Source organism: Acipenser ruthenus, chromosome 12 (genome assembly GCF_902713425.1).
Source record: "Acipenser ruthenus chromosome 12, fAciRut3.2 maternal haplotype, whole genome shotgun sequence".
NCBI classification, from domain to species: domain Eukaryota; kingdom Metazoa; phylum Chordata; class Actinopteri; order Acipenseriformes; family Acipenseridae; genus Acipenser; species Acipenser ruthenus.
In genome coordinates this window covers 36,194,088-36,206,991 of record NC_081200.1, presented here as the reverse complement: position 1 = coordinate 36,206,991, position 12,904 = coordinate 36,194,088, and positions in this window count along the sequence as shown.

Genomic DNA, 12,904 nt, shown 5'->3' with positions numbered 1-12,904 from the left:
AATTCAGAGCAATCAATTCCAATTACATTGAATTAACATTGCACATGTTCAAATGAAAATTGCACAATTCTTCAATCATTCATCAGATCTTAATCATGAATCATATTTTTTTGTTACACAAATATTGACTTTGTTTACTTGAGTATGCCTATGCCAGAATTACAGTAATCCAAATAAATATGCATTATGAGATATTTCATTAAGAACCAAAAGAAAACGGGAGCCCAGTCAGTATCTATACATTTACTGCTAAATACACAGTAATGTATATATTCAATATGAAATTGTTGGTAAGATTCTCGAAAACATTTTATTACAGATCATTATCGTCGCAGTCTTTTTTCCTAAAAGGAAAAAGCACCAATTACAATATAAAACAAAAAGAAACAACTTTTCCATGTGACAGAAGCCCATGTTTTAAATCTGAAGAAGTTGCATTGCTTAAATAATGTTTGATAGTTTTCTTGTTAGCAATGAGACAGTTTGTGCTTGCAACACTTTACATGGTCCAGAAGTATTGTGCATGTGCATAAGAAGCTTTGCTGTAAAGTTTTACATGTGTAAAGTTTTACATCACATTTTTACATTTTACATTTACTTTACTATTACTGTAAAAGACTATCTACTAGTAAATCACTAGTACTAGTAAATACTACTTACTAGTAAATATGAAATACTGTTTTGCTGAAAAGCTAGATTGGTAAAGCAATAATTGTTAGATGCTGCTTTATTTATTTATTCATTTTTTTGGTTGAAACTTTGGTGTTTGGTTTATTTCAGGTAGTTTACATGTTTAAAACGGTGTCATCCTATATGAGAAAATATCCATTGTGATGTTGATGAAAATATGTGGCCAGATGGAAATGAGAGGTTTAGTGATACAGAATAGAATTAGTATTGTTTATGTCTGTGGTTATGTAATTTTATACTTGTGTCAATAAATAGTGATAAAAATATTTTGCATTTAATATATATTTGTTAAACATATGATGATGTGAGCTTTTGAATTGCAGTAAATATTTAAAAAAGACAACTTTATTTCATTTTGCTTGTAAACCTAAATGGCCTTTATGTATTTATTTGCTGTTTTGATGCAAAATATTTGGTTTTGTGAATTGTATTTCAGGATTTTAAAGTTATTATTTAATTTTGCAAATTTATGTGCAGTTTTGCAAACAAGAAGACAGTTTTGTTTTTTGTAACTCAGCAAAGTGTAATGGACCTGTCAGGTTCGTTTCAAAATCCTGTCAATAAGTCCTAGGTGACACATAACACTTATCCTTGCTCCCAGCTTTAGGGGAAACAATAAGTATGCCAGTGCTTTATTGAGCAATAAAGCAGGTAGGGGAATCTTCCACCATCTGCTCTTTTAGTGTAGGCCCATTATCTAGACGTATTAACATCTCCAACCAAAATACAGATTTTGCTTGTTCTCAATAAATCTCTGCAAGCCATGCTTTCAGATAGTATTTCACTTCTTTGCCCAAAACACTTGGAAATGGGAAAATTCCCTGTTGGCCCCTCTGTAAAGCAGCTAGACATCCCCACAGTTAATGTCTATTTTTACATATAAGTTGAGGATTCTTACTGAGCATGGCCATCATTCCACTTGAGGGCCACATCCAATCTTATTCTGAACAGCTAAGTGCCAGGAAATTAGTTTTATGAAATCCAAAATGGAATAAAAAGGCTTTGAAATATGGGCTGCGGCTCTATAGTCAAATGACCCACTCTGCTTGCAATAGATTACAGAACGCTAAGTAGTCATAACTCAGCAGAAAATGAAATGACATATTTATTAATTGATAGAACGAGAGGTCTGGTTTCAGCTGTTATTCACAGCTTTTAGGGTTCAGAGTGAATGCACAGTTTAGTGCCCTTCACACCGTCAGAGTATTGCTAGGAAGGTGGATGTACGTAGTGGTTGTAGTGTAGTAAGGTTGGGTCATTTTGTAACCTTGCTTTTTTATTGTTACCATTATGTAAATGGCTAAAAAATGTAGCCCTTTCCTTCCTTCTTTTAATGAATACATTTGCATAATTAAGTTTTCATTTGCATCGCTCGATCTTGAATTTATGACGGCTTTAAGGATTGTTTTTAATCCTTTGTGGATTGATAATTTCCTATTTCTGATAAACCATCAGCTTTTGACAATAAAGTCAGGGATAGAACAAGCTGTGGCAAAATAATTGCAGGCACCTCATTCTTAGGGGGTGAGGAAGCGGTCTTTGTGCCCAGACAATAATTGCTACAAAGTGTGCTCTTCCTGTCATTTTTAAAAAACTGAATTGAAAATGCCACTTGCGCCAAATTGCCTTGACTGATCCTTGGGTCCTCCAGTGGGGAACCTTGGGGTTTGGGAGGAAGGTGGCTCAGGGAGTTTGCCTCATCCCTCTTAAGTGACCCCAACTGGTCAGGGGTCAACGAATCCAGATGCAAACTTTCAGACTCTTTCCTCCTTGGTAACATGTGTTGCTTAGGTGTGGCGTGTGAGAAGGAATGGAGGTCGCTCATTCATTTTCAGTCCTTGTGATCAGCCAGCAGGATGTAGCTGTGAAACTGCTTGGGCATTTCCATTTGAGTAAAGAAACGGTGGTTTATATGTTGAAAATAAATTGTCTGTTTCTCCTTTTGAAGCACAGTCAAAATTATCAAAATAGAATGTCATTTTAAAGTCTATTACACTGAAATATAAGAAGTCAGTGGCGCACTTACGTTCCACAGGGAACCTTGCATGTTCAAGAAAAGAGGATTGTGTTTTAGCTTAAGAAGATACCTTTTGTCTCCTATTGAATGTGATACTGTGTTTTGCAGGTGGGGCATAAGTCATCTGCTTGCTGTGCTGTGCACCAAGGGGATATTGAATAGTCCTAAATTGTTTGCCAAGGGGTTTTCAAGGTCAGAAAACAACTATTGTAACTGTGTGCTTGATTAGTGGGGATTGGTTACTCGCTGGTGCACACTGCTGCAGAAACCATAGCCAGGTTGGGGCACCCTCTATATCCATGGCTTAGGAACTTCAGTGGGTTAGTGCCAAGGGTACTGTTGAGAATGCTGTTCACAAATATGTATAATTCCAGTTTAAGCAGGGTGATTAACTGTTTGCTACCAAGGGACAATGCCCTGCAAATAAAACATTACATTACATTGTGAGTTCAGTCATTTTTAGAGGATAATTAGATCATTTAAACAAAGGTATGTCCAAATTATGATCACTATAATTCATAAAATATAAATTGCAGTATTTACTTAATAGTTGGGCCTCCCTCATTTTAAAAACCACATAGGGGCTCTGGGTTGTAACTAGTAGAATCCTCTATTGCTGTGAGTCAGAACCTGTTTTTCAGTCCCTGGTTAAAAAGCCTTCGCTCTTTGTTATAACCCAAACCCACAGATGTCAACCCTTTCACACCCACAGGCTGCTGAGTCTGCCTGAAACAAAACAACAACCCTTGCCTGCTTCTGTGACTGCAGGGCCATAAAAGTGATGAAGAAGTCTGTACTGAGCCCTCTACCTCCTTTCCTTGGGGAACTCGGCATTCTTTAATTTGATCTTTGTATTGCTTTTTCCTGCCCTGCAATTCACAGCTGCTAATAAGTTAAGAATGTGTAGAGAGAGTGCTTGCGGAGTCTGCACTGGTCTTTCCTCACTGTGAAAATAAGGGTTTATCTGGCATGTTTTATTCTTATTTATTTAGATTTTTTTTTTGGGGGGGGGGACGGGGGGACAGACATGTGTAATGTCTTTCTATTTAAGGAAAATCCTTTCTCTGTCTCTGCGGCTAAAGTTAATTGAAAATATGTATTGGTTAGTGTAGATTCTAATTCGAAATGCGATTTATTCATTTAAAGAAGGACAGGGTTGTTGAAACTTGACATCGTAACATTGCAATCATAAAGTCAAGCACTTACTAGAAATGTTTGTCATTAAGTGGTGGGCAGATCATTCTAAAGATTTTTCTATGCTAAACAGAGATCAAAGTATCAATTTGATTGAATCACAAAACAATAATCTGTGTACATTATTAATTGTTATATATCAAGTGCAGAATATAAAGATAGAGTAGTACATTACTATTTTTTAAGCTAAGGAACTTTGCGCGATGCAGTTTTGCTCAGTTGTTAAGAGTTGCCAACACCGTGGTTAAAATTCAAGAGTAGTGGGACGCATGACTTTGTGACTGCCATTGATCATCTATTAAAGAGGGTCAGTTTAGCATCTCAGCTTGTCTTTCAGCATACCATACCTACTTATTCCCACAGCACTTGGTATTCCCATCCTAAATATGTTTAGGTGTCTCATCTTCTCTTTCCTAATGATCTTGGTAATGCAATGTCCATGTTCCAATGGACACTGTTAGGGCAGCTACACTAATATGAGCCCATACCTTGCAATAACCTGATACATATCAGTGCTGGTATGCTACCTACTGAGCAATATTGGTTCCAAATCTATTCTGTTGCCATAGCCACTAATGCTATGGTTTACATTTCTCAGAGTAGTTCACTTGTATTACTGGAACAGCATCTGATGGTATTGTTTCAATATTTTCTGTTTTCTAGTTTCCACCAATGCCTCTGCTCTCTCTGTTCTAATGATTAAAGATGTTTTGTCAACGTGTTTAATGTTTTCAGCTCTTTACTGGTGGTACTGAGGCAGTGTGTGGCCACTGCTGTCAGGATATTTCTAGGGGTCTTTCTAGGTTGTATTCTCATGTTGGTGCTCCCTCCTCACTGTAGGAGAAGCTTCCGGTATTGTAGTGTTTGATTAAGGACATGGGAAAAGGTTAAAAGCCTGTTGGTCATTAAGTGGGGGTTCATAAAGGGTTAACGCCTGTCGAAATGAGAATTCGAATTCGTCCATTATGTCTTTGCCGTGATCCGCGACTGACAGCGGTCCTTTTCTTTTTATTTACTTATGTGTTTGGACGAATACTGCCTGTGTGAACCTGTTTATTTTCATGGAGCGTTACAATACAGTATATCAGTGCTGCTGATGCAGTCCGTGGGAAATTTGGGCTTGCTTGGTATTACAAAAAACACTGATCGAGCCTCAGTGCAGGGCTCGATCAGTGTTCGAAAGGGAGTCACAACAAAACGATCCATTTCGTGTACAGTGTGCAATACGGCGTTAAACGTTCACTGATTCATAAACATAATCTCGCCCCTGATTGATTCACTGCCAAACAAAACGAAAATACAAAGTATTTATTTTAAAAATACTTTCTTCCCCATAAATTATGACATGTCCTAAATTTATTGCAGACGTGATAGGGGCATCGGAATCAGGTTTAGCAAACTGACCGTGACTGACAGCTGCACACTCGGGTTTCGCTAGCCACCCATGGAACATTAATAATGCTGATGATGTCATCAAAAAAGTGGATTTTCGTTCTTGAACGACTGTATACCCATTCATAACGAGCCTTGCGCCCGTTTGCTCAGACCATTTTATGAATAGCAATATGGACGACCTTCATTAGTTTTAAACGAAATTCGTTTTTTACGGCAGTCGGCAAGTACTTTTATGAATAAGGCCGTAGAAGAGGTGGTAAAACCAGTAACACTAAACTTCTTTTTTTTTTTTTTTTACTTCATTACTTTCTGTTACTGATTCATTATCTGACAGGATAGAGTAATAAGGTCACTGTTGCACTCACTGTTATAGTGAAAATATTCATTCAACGCTGTTTTTTTTTCATTGGCTCGAAAGTGTCAGAGAATTATTGGTAACACTTTAGATTAAGTGTTTGCAATTAACGTGTGTTTACAAAGTATTACTTAGTAAATTACAATGTTATTATGCATAGTTAAAATGTACTTATAACAAATTACACGATATAACAATATAACCCTAACCCTAGTCCTAACCCTATCCCTCAGCTTAACTTTAAACCTAACCCTAACCCCTTTCTGATACAATTGTGTAATATACCGTGCATAAAGATTTACACATTAAGTAAATTGTAACTATGTGTATTTACAAAGTGACTACTATGTAAATACACAGTAATTAGACACACAGTGTAAAGTGTATAATGTAAAGTGTTACAGAGAAGTTTGAAACAAATGTTTATTAAACCAGTCCTTTAAAGAAATGTGGTTCATAAGATTTGTAAGTGGACACAAGAACTGGCATCACTTGATTGCTGTTGTACTATATGGTGTTCCCACATTGCAAAAAGTTTTTTTGATTTAATAAAAAAATCTTATATAAATGATATACTTTTTAGTGCTCTTATGTGTTTATACAAGACGCTACAACCATTGAATAAAACACATAAACAACCAGGGTCTTCACCATGAGTGAGCTTACTGATCTCACTGACCATGAGAGAGCTTACTGACCTTACTGACCATGAGAGAGCTTACTGACCTTACTGACCATGAGTGGGAGATGAGCTTGCATCTGATACAACACCAAATATTGTTTTGTATATAATATATAAATAAACATGAATAATTAAACCCTATAGAGACTTGCTTGTTTGCTGGTCACACAGCACTGAAAACAGAACTAGATTTTTGAAACTAAAAATATATAAATATATTTCACAAACCCTTACAAAACTGGCACGTAGGTTAGATCTTACAATGGAAACTAATTCTGGATTTAAAAAACAACTATTTTATTCCATAAGTTTCTGTGTTGGCAATGAAAACAGCATTCATAATAGATCAAAAAGAAAGTTTTTGTTGTTGTTGTTTATTTCTGTCTACTGCCATTGTGTTTTTATAGAATATTTATAGAATAGTTCACCTTTATATTCTCTTTAATATACTCACCGTGGCAGTTCCGGCTGACAATCAGTGAGAGACAGATCTGGGAGGGTGCCAGTGTAAAGCTTCCTGTTGCCAAAGAGCATTCAGATTGGGAATAATAGACAAAGGAATAATATTGTCGCTCACATCCCTGCAATGGGCATTGATGAGAAGAAGCTTCAGCCGGGCTGTGGGTTGTAACTTACTCTCTCTGTATACTGTATTAGCGTTAACTCTCTGTACTGGTAGGCGACTTGAGATGGCTGCAAAAATTATTTCTTTGTAACTGGCAAGGTTCAATACTGCCGCACTAAACAGCTGCAGGAAATTTATACATACCCCCTAGCCCTGAGAGGCCTCTGTGGGTCATAGAAAATGATCAAATGGGATGCATTGGACAGAGACAATTTTGGATGATTGTCATAAAAGTGCTGGCTTGAGGGTCGCCTATGAGTACAGGGTAAGTTGTGCAATCAGGAGTCACTGGTTTGAATCTGAGTTATAAGATCTTTGCTGCTGGTCCACAGAGAGGACTGCATTGATCATTGCACTTCAGCTGGCCTGGAAAGAGAAATTGGCTGTGGTTTGTAGGCCTTATAGCATCACAGCATATGCTACTGGTCAGACAGATGAGGTCAGACAGGGGCCTCAAGGCTAAATTCCGTCCTCCAGGGTTCAGTAGCTTGGCAACATCTATTGCTAAGAGACGGCAGGTAAAAAGTGGAGGTTAGCAAGTCAGCGGGAATGAAGGACACCCTCTTGGGGTGAAAATAGTGGCAGGATGCTATATAAAGCTGAATCTTTAGTGAATGTATTTTAATTAAATGTATTGCCTCTAGCCTGTCTTTGTGGGCTATGTACAAATACCAGCTGAGTCTTTAATGCAACAGACAGACATGTCAAAATAAACAGGCAGATCATGAATTTCAGAACAAGAAATGAAATACAACAGACTGGATGAGAGAAAGTTTAGCAGATTGAGCAAAACGAGAGATTTCAGGAGGTACACCATAGCTGGAGTGTTGCTGGTGGGTGGACTGCAGCCAGCTTTGAATCGCTGTAGACTGTAGGGATGCTTTGCCATTGCCAGTTGCAATCAAGTAACCGGATGGTATTATTGGCATTACGACAGTAATTGGCTGTATTTTTTATTTCTCTTGCCTTACTGGAAGGGCACATGTTGCTTGGGGCACAAATAAAAAATCCTTAACTGCTAAATGTTAGCCGAGTTCTACGCCTTATAATTTGTCCAGATCATTGCTATGAGCATAAACATTTCCATTAACAATGCTGTCCTTCTGCTAAACACCCTTGTTTACACGTAAGCCCCAGACAGTAGTGATGATGCAGGGACAAGTGGGTTTATGTTGGAGATGGTTGAACCATGTTTTACATTCAAGAGGTGCTTCCAGTAAAAGAAGCCTTTTTTATGCATTCCTGTCACTTCATGGACATCATTTTTTTCATTTCAGGCACCAAAAACTAAGGCAATAAATGGGCTTTGGGGTTATTAAATGAAAAATTGAACTTCTCAGTTTAAGATAAGCTGCTGAGGCACAGAGATTTCCCTGCATAGCATATTCTTTCAGCCGGATCTTTTTGTCAAGCTGATAAATTACTGTGACTTCTCTGAGAATGAATTAGAACACTGCTGCTAAATTGGAAAATATCAATTACTGTCAATTAACAGAATCTAAGCTGAATGTGAAATACCAGTGCAAATTATAAAAATGGTATTATCTTGGTGTGAAATGTTGTATTAAAAGGTGGATGTCTAATAACTTGTAGATTTGTTCTAGTATTTTCAAGGCAGAACATGTTGTTTTATTGTAGTGTAATACCAGTCTTAAAAAGCATTACTAAATATACTAAACTAAACCTCGAATTACCTTTATCAGGAATTCGTTTTCTATGAATTTGCTGCTGCACAATTAAATTGTTTGCAACTTTCCGTTCAACATATACCTTTAACAACAGCCAAAATAGGTTATTTTCTTTACTTACAATGGGAAACGAAATGAAGGGGGGGGGGGGGGGGGGGTTGGGGGGGGGGCGGGGGGGGACTTGTATACCAAACCAAAGAGTTGCATTAGAGCTTCAATTATAATGAATGTGCAGCACAACACATTATCATGATTCACAAGACATTATGAGTTATGGCATTCAAAGCCTGTGGAGCTCTCTGCTGCTAATTAGGAGGACTATGGCTAATTAATACTATAATATAAAATCAAACTGATCGCTGTATGGACACTGTAGGGTTGCACTGATAGTGTTGCTGTAAATCAAAACAAGTTAATGGCAATCGTGGTAACAGAAGAGCATGCTCCCAAATAGAAGCTAACAATAAATGCCTCTCCTGTCATGAAAACCTATTGAGAGTGTGTGAGAATTTCAGGGTCAGAGATGAAGAGAAATCTCATTTCTGAGAATCGATCTACTAAGACTAGATCCCATTTAAACCAGCTTCCTGCTTGACAAGTACAAGTTATTGTGAAAGAGACATGTGGAGGTTAAAACATGTGGTATACAGTAGCAAAGCTGTAGGAGCTTTTGTTCTGTCCAGTGTAGATGTCGCTAATCTAACGGTGCATAGATCACTGCAAATTCTTACTGATATTTGTTGATCTTAAATAGCGTATTTGTTTAAAACTATTGGTTTTGTCTTACCTCTTAGGAAAATCTCCCTTGGATCTATCAGATTAGACTTGATTTTTTCAGCTGACAGCCAGAGCTTTCCTTTTATAATTAAAGTCATTCATTTAAAGTAAATGGTCACAGTTAAGTCACTGCTTAACTGGATCTGTGTTACATAAACATACAGCTTTTAGATGTGTTTTTGAAATGAATTAAACTTTGGTTTTGCTATTAGCCACAATGCTAACAGTCACGGTAATGGGTGTACCCACAAGGCTAGCCTCATTCTGTGCTCCATCGGCAGGTTCATTTGGATGATGAATGACTAAATGAAGGCAGTGGCTTTAAGCTGTGACACTCAACTTTAAAATCATCGGCAACTATGTATGAAATTTTGGTACATATTGCGTCAAGCAGCACTTTGCATAGATCTATAAATATACCCAGGTTTCACATTTTAATATGATGTACTGTATGCAAGCTCATAATTGCTACTAGGAACATCTAGAGTAGCACTGGGGACATGTCTATACTGTGTTTATACTGTGGTCAGTATAAGATTTGTATATTGCACATAGGGTCTAATTCAATTTAACTTTTAGCTTGGAAAAAGCATTTTAGGAAAATCTAAATGAATGCATTAAACAAGAAGAATGTGAAGATTGTATACATTTGTACATCAATAAACATCTAGAAATTATTCAAGGGAACTAAGCTACTGGAAATGATTGGCTTAAGGAAGGTGTGGCAGAGCAGGACTCTGCCCTTAGAAATACTGGCAGGGAAGGAGTTAAATTCTCCTCCCTGCCCAGATTGATTGCTTCAGGTGGGAGCAATCAACTAATTAATTATTCAATTAAGGACTGAGCCACCTGGCATAAAAGGAGGCTTCAGCCTCCCATTAGGAGAGAGAGGGTGTTCTGGAAGGAGAAGAAGAGTGTTTCTGTTTGTTCGTGTTTGAAAACCAGCGAAGGCAACGCCCAGCCTGGAAACTTTATTTGTAAGTTTTGTGTTTATTTAGTGTTTGAAACCTTTTTGTTTGGCCCTTGTGCCTGTTTATTTGATTATTTTTTGTTTATTAAAAAGCTTTATTTTGAACTTTATACTGTCTCGGAGTCTCAAACCTCTGTCATCTTGTCACATTTGGTGTCAGAAGCGGAATAGTGCCACCTGGAGACTCGGAGACAGTATAAAGATCAAAATAAAGCTTTTTAATAAACAAAAAATAATCAAATAAACAGGCACAAGGGCCAAACAAAAAGGTTTCAAACACTAAATAAACACAAAACAAAACTTACAAATAAAGTTTCCAGGCTGGGCGTTGCCTTCACTGGTTTTCAAACACGAACAAACAGAAACACTCTTCTTCTCCTTCCAGAACTCTCTCTCTCCTAATGGGAGGCTGAAGCCTCCTTTTATGCCAGGTGGCTCAGTCCTTAATTGAATAATGAATTAGTTGATTGCTCCCACCTGAAGCAATCAATCTGGGCAGGGAGGAGAATTTAACTTCTTCCCTGCCAGTATTTCTAAAGGCAGAGCCCTGCTCTGCCACAGAAGGTTATTTGTAATAGTCCTGTCTTTGCACTGCACTTTAAAGACAAAAATATTGACTAAGATCAACAATTGTTTATGTCTTTGGAACTCTCTGGCCAGCCTTGTCAACTGACACAGCATAGCACCTCCAATCAGCTTTCTAGTTTGCAAGCATTATTAGAATTTTTAGCTGCATGCTCCATGCAGTCTGCTGTTCTTTGTCATTGTACAAATACATAGCCTGAAAGGTTGTTCACTAACAATTTCACTCCATCTCCACTTATGAATTTATATTATATGCATTTTAATACTTGAACCAGTGAAGTTTCTTATGCATCTCTATCGAGCTACTTGTGTCCATAACTATTTAAACATAACAAAAACAGGCTGAACTTTTTGCAATATCAGTAAATCTTCAGTCTACAACTATGGCCAAAAGTTTAGCATCACCCTATACAAGTAAGACATTCTGCTTCATAAAGTCGAAATGAAACCTACTGAATAATGTTACGTTAACATATAGAATTACATACCGCTTTGTAATTTTCCATATACTTAATGAAAAACTGACAAAATTTGAAAGCTAACATGAAATACTGTACTACTATTATGGCTTCCGGGAGACTTTTGTGATACCATTTTGTAGTTTCTTTGATTATATAAAAGATCTAAATTATGTTCATATAGTTTTTTGTTTAAATTATGTCTCAATCCTAAAATTCTAGGTGATGTAAAATCTTTGACCATAGCTGTACTAATAAGGCATTTGCAATTATGTGCATGTTCTTTGTGAAGTGTAGAATATGTCATTTGTATAAAGTGCTCCTTTTGGGTTAAATTTTCAATTCACCGCTACACCAAAAAGTATTTATCAAATCATGCAGATTTTGTGCCTTTTATCTTGTTTCTGTATTCAGCACCATGGACAGCAGTTTAAAATGGTCCTGCTGTAGTATACAGTAGACAGTTCCAAATCAGTGCACTTAAATACCAACACTACGTATATCTTTACAGTCCCTAAATTCATCATCGCCATCTTTCTAGAGACCACTATTTATCCGCAGAACATGGATAGCTAGCAGAAATGTTCATTTGTGATGTGAGGCAGCAATTCAGGCTACATGCTACAGTCCACAGGATAGAAACCACCACACATATTTAAGCTGTGATCTGAGGTTCTGAAGTGCTGCGACATTAAGCCACTGCACCACTTAGAACTGTTCCAGTCTTTTTTTATTTTCAAGTTAACTTTCTGCTGTATTTTCTTGTCTAGTTTCAGCCAAATAGGAGCAATAAATAAGAGTTGTTACAATGGTACCAAAGGTCATTTGCATATTGTCTTTCCAGCGCTGTGACTGATCTTTATTATATTTTAATGCCTGGCTGGCAGTACTGTCAGGGTTTGATATTACCCTGTGGAGTCTGTAGGAGTAATGCTTTGTGTTAATAGCAATTAAATAATTCTTTGTCAACCTTGTCTGAAATAATAAGCATTCTATTGTTGAAATTATTGGGGTATAACAGTTTAATGATGTTACTGGGGAAAGATAACATATATAATTGATATTGTGTATTAATAATTTCAAATAACGTAATGCATGTCTTAACTATTTTCATTCCGATAAGATAGTTATTGTGGTGTTAGGACCTAGAATGCTACATGTCCCAATATTATAAAGTTCAAATAATTCCATTGTATATGCACATAACATAGACAATATCTGTATTGCTATGGATCTTATTTCTCAGACGAATGCTTTTAAATGTATACTTTGCATTCTTATTACAAATAAATATATCATATTTATTATTAAAGAATTTTGTTACCCTTTTTTATGACTCTTGATGGAATTACTCAAATCCCCTCTTTAACTCAATTTTTGATTGTTAAGGTGCTTTGACCTGAGTTCAGTTTATTTGGATTTTGATAGACTATGCATCTCATGATGGTTGCATTTCAAATATTTAGAA